Source organism: Trachinotus anak, unplaced genomic scaffold (genome assembly GCF_046630095.1).
Source record: "Trachinotus anak isolate AG129_WGS33_773 ecotype Australia unplaced genomic scaffold, CSIRO_AGI_Tana_v1 ptg000024l, whole genome shotgun sequence".
NCBI classification, from domain to species: domain Eukaryota; kingdom Metazoa; phylum Chordata; class Actinopteri; order Carangiformes; family Carangidae; genus Trachinotus; species Trachinotus anak.
The window spans coordinates 15,515,618-15,520,130 of NW_027273875.1; the positions used below are offsets into that span (position 1 = coordinate 15,515,618).

A 4,513-nucleotide genomic window follows, 5' to 3' on the forward strand; every position below is an offset into this window, starting at 1 on the left:
CACTCTCTCACACACACACACACACACACACACACACACACACACACACACACACACACACACACACACACACACACACACACACACACACACACACACACACACACACACACACAGCACTCAAGCTGCCGTCTGACCCACTGGCTCCTCCATGCTCCTTATACTCCAGGCTCTGATTGCCAAATCAGGTACCGCTGTGCTGGTTCACCTGCTGGAGAAAAGGGGAGGGGCCAAAGACACACACACACACACACACACACACTACTCCGGCACGTAACAGGGAGATTTATTTATTTTTGCTTTTGCATGGTCTCCAATTATTAACAGGATTTGGTGAGTTAATTGTTTTCTTTTAGCATGTAATCAGCTCAGTTTACCTTTCTTACATGTGGGATGTTTTATCTGCTTATAACCAAGTTACGGTAAAAAAATTAGAAGTGTTTGTAAGTATTGGCTTTAAAAACCGAAGCAGAAGCCACATGCAACAGGTTACGTTAGACCAAGTCTGCACGTCAGCCACCGTTACGAGGTATGTGTGTGTGTGTGTGTGTGTGTGTGTGTGTGTGTGTGTGTGTGTGTGTGTGTGTGTGTGTGTGTGTGTGTGTGTGTGTATGCTGCACTGTTGCACAACCAGCCAGTTTTTCCAGGTTGGAGAATTGTTGCAGTGTTTCATTCCCACACTGCGGAAACAAGATGGTGAGCCACGTAAATGGATGCTTCGTTTGGAAAGTGGTAGGACTGAGACATTGTTTTTCATTAACTGCTGCAAACTGCAGTGGGTGTTCAGGGAGCTTTAACTAAAAGACCATTGTGTTGAATTTATGGATATGCACTGAATACTGACATTCAAGTTGCATTTACGATTTAAGAGCTATTTTATTTTATTTAATTTTTATTCTATTTTGTTTATGAGAAATTTGGTAATGCAGATGAGTGTATTACTGTGAAATATTTGTTATCATGTTAAGGTAAACAAACAAAGGGTTGAATCTAAGGAAAATAATGAGGATTTAAAAGTTAAAATAACCTAAAGGTATAAACTAAAACAGATTGAGAAAATAAGTGATAAGATATTTGATTTAGGAGTTAACTCAAAAAGGGGAGAGATTAAAACAAACTCTGTAATTGGAACATAAAGGTCACTTAACACAAAAAAAATGTATCCTTTTGAACTAAATCTGTTAAAATAAAATAAACTGAGAAGTTAAAGAGAATAACACCTATTTTCCTAAAAGAAATTGGTAAATTTTTTTATTCCTGTCTAAATGTCTGTATTGTGGTACCTATTTATGTTTTGTCCACTGCTAATGTTTTTATATAAACAAGGCAGCATCTAATCAGAATCTGTCACAGTTTGCGACCGCACCATTATTTTCTTTCTGTAAGTCGCTTTGGATAAAAGCGTCTGCTAAATGACTAAATGTAAATGTAAATGTAAATGTTTTTCCCCTCCTTTGTTTCCTCCTCCCTTATCTGTGTGTGTGTGTGTGTATGTGTGTGTACTTGTACTTGCTACATAGTAAGGACCAAAAAAAGTATTTTACTAACAGAGTGAGGACATTTTGGTAAAGTGAGGACATTTTGGCCGGTCCTCACTTTTTGAGACACCTTCAAATCACATGTTGAGGGTTAAGACTTGGTTTTAGAGTTATGGTTAGAATTAGGTTTAGGTTAAGGTTAGGATCAGGGTTAGGGTTAGGCACTCAGTTGTGATGGTTAAGGTTAGGGTAAGGGGCTAGGGAATGCATTATGTCAATGAGTGTTCTCACAAAGATAGAAGTACAAGTATGTGTGTGTGTGTGTGTGTGTGTGTGTGTGTGTGTGTGTGTGTGTGTGTGTCAGAGCATGCTCTGGCAGACACGGTTTCCTAGCAACCAGTTGACTCCACCCTGATTGCTTCATGCCAAACACCTGCTGTTTCCACTCACCTGCTGGTCATCTCCAGTCGAGCCTCCCTGTATATATAACGAAGAAGTATGTAGACGTATGTTAATCTCGGCCTCTGAAGAAAAGCCGTGTTTAGGTTTTCTGCCTGTGATTTCCTCAGTACAAATTTTACTCTGCGTCTGCCCCAGTTCCACCTTCGCTCACCTCGCTGTTCCTGGTCTGCCTCGCTCTTCCACCAACACACCGTCCTCCAGTCTTCTGCTCACACTCACCTGGACACCTTCAGTCCTGTCTCGCCTGCCCTGGACACCATCTGGAGTCAGCTTGACTCTCGCTGAGCTGACGAGTGAGTACCAGTTTCTGAGATGGAGTAGTTTATGGCTAACTGGGAGTTCCTGGGCTATGTTAAAAGTTCAGTGCTAGACAATAGCTGTGTTGAAGTGTAAAAGTATTATAGTAGTGAATTTGTGAGCAACACACTGCCTACTCTTTACCTGTCGGCAGAGCTGAGTGCATCATGAGGCTGTGTGGAGAAAGAGCTGGACATTTATCGAACTGGACTCTATGGACTGCACTTCCAAGACACTTGACTGTAGTACCCCTAAACTGAGCTTCTCAGTTTGTTGTTGTTGTTGTTGTTGTTGTTGTTGTTGTTGTTGTTGTTGTTGTTGTTGTTGTTGTTGTTGTTGTTGTTGTTTATAATATATATAATTTTTTTTTTTTTTTAACATTACCACCCATTATTTTAAACATAAACCTATTGCACTCTGGGACTGTTTAAGTTTCTATTTTTGGCAGGACCACGACAGCAGAGCCAGCACTATGGTCTGGAACGTCCCTTATTGACTTTTCCATTATTGGTCAGCTGAGTACCACGTCACGGAGTAGGAGTTTCTGGTGTGAAAAGGTGTTTACAGTCTGCAGTGTAGCACAGTCACTAGATTTAGAGACTTTTTTCAAACAGACTGAGTTTAAACCTGGTACATGACTGGACCCCCTCATGTTACAGGCAGCCTATGAGCTACTCTGGTCTCCTGGTTGCTGGGGAACTGCAGGGAAGCAGAGGAGCACTGAGCCTCACTCTCATTACGGTATGTAAACCGATGTATTTCAACGGCTGTATCATTAGTAAAATTCTGCTATGACCAATTCTACATATCAAACAGACGGAAATAAAGACCTGCCTCTGATAAAAGTCTGTTAGATCTGGAGTTGAGATAACTGAGGGACAAACTGTTGTGGATTCCAGACAGCGGCTCAAGATATTGAGCCTGTTCGAACTTTCTGAGTGATCATTTTACAGTAAATACAGCTGAAATCACGCCTCAGTCTGTGTCGTTATTTCAGTGTTTGGTGATTATTTGTCAGGTGATGACGCAGTTATAAAATCAGGATTTTACCATCTCTGTCCAACCATACACTAAGGTTTTCACCTTGTCTTATTTCAAATTATTTCAGTGTGTTATTTATTTTTATTTTTATTTTTTTTTAAACCCTAGTGAACATTGTTTTACTGTATTTAGAATAATTCAGGCCCTCAGTTTTAAAGGTATTTTTCCTGTGACTTGTCTTATCACTAGGCCTCTAAACTGTTACATCCTCAATTGTGTCGTTGAAATAAAAATTCTCCAGTAGTCTGCTCCGGTCTCTCTCCTTGGGTTATGACACACTGCTCTCCCTTGCAGAACCTAAATCGTAAATTGACCAAAAGCCTTAAGAGTTCCTAAGCTCTTTTAAACCTGTAGTAACTGTTTCACATAACCTACAGAGGCTGTGCTCCTTTCAAGGTGTTTATGCTGAGGGGCCAGCTCATTGAGGTATCACAAGCCTCACGCCAGCCATAAACTGTTAAGAGGAGAGTTTTTCAGGGTGGCATTGTACTGTTTCTCCTCCGCTGGCATCCCTGCTGGTCTTCTCACAAGTGCAAAGTGCTGCGATTATTATCATACACAAGCTGCCACTGTGCAAATGAGCTGGCTACCCAGCGGACATCAACTATCAAACATATATGGATATTTTCTTTGGTTCAGTGGAGACAGTGTGTGTGTGTGTGTGTGGAAGCTCTGCAGTTGCTCTATAAATGTTGAATACTAATCAGGACCAACTGAAGGGGCTGATGCAGGTGTTTGCTCAAACAGTCAAAGAGATCATTAGCAAGTATGTGTCTCTATCTCAGATCTCAACTGGACCACAACAGAATGTGTAGGCTGGTACCTTGTCATTCTCACATTTGGAATAAACAATATTTTTTATATATATATATTTTTTTCCCCCCCTAAGACATGACCTTCTACATAATTATGAATATGCTTCCTTTCTAGGATGCTGTTCTGTTATCCTGCTTTAAATGCCTAACATTCATTTTGTGTTTTCGTTGTGTGTGTGTGTTGTGTTGTTTTTTTGTTTTTTTTCTCCTGTATGCTGTAATTAACAGTCTTGAAACAGTTTATGAAAGCAAATCAGTTTTACAGGAACATCAAAAACAGGGACCTGGAAACTTTCTTTTACCGTCTTTGATTAGACAGTTTTTGTTCAGTTTTTCAGCTTCAGCACATTCACTTTGAAATAAAACAATGGATACATAAGTAAAGTGCCAAGTCTCGGCTTTAATTTGAGAAATTTTACA

At 40.2% G+C, this 4,513-nt stretch overlaps 1 long non-coding RNA gene across 2 annotated transcripts; it reads left to right on the plus strand.

The window, feature by feature from the left end:
* Positions 1 to 618: 618 nt before the first annotated feature.
* Positions 619 to 4,132, plus strand: LOC139607834 (uncharacterized). 2 transcript variants are annotated; one of them, XR_011684904.1, is made up of 4 exons: positions 619 to 1,974; positions 2,076 to 2,233; positions 2,686 to 2,794; positions 2,897 to 4,132. It is a non-coding gene; the product is annotated as an uncharacterized lncRNA (long non-coding RNA). The 2 variants fall into 2 exon arrangements; XR_011684903.1 differs by having other exon boundaries at positions 619 to 2,233.
* The last annotated feature ends 381 nt before the right edge of the window (positions 4,133 to 4,513 follow it).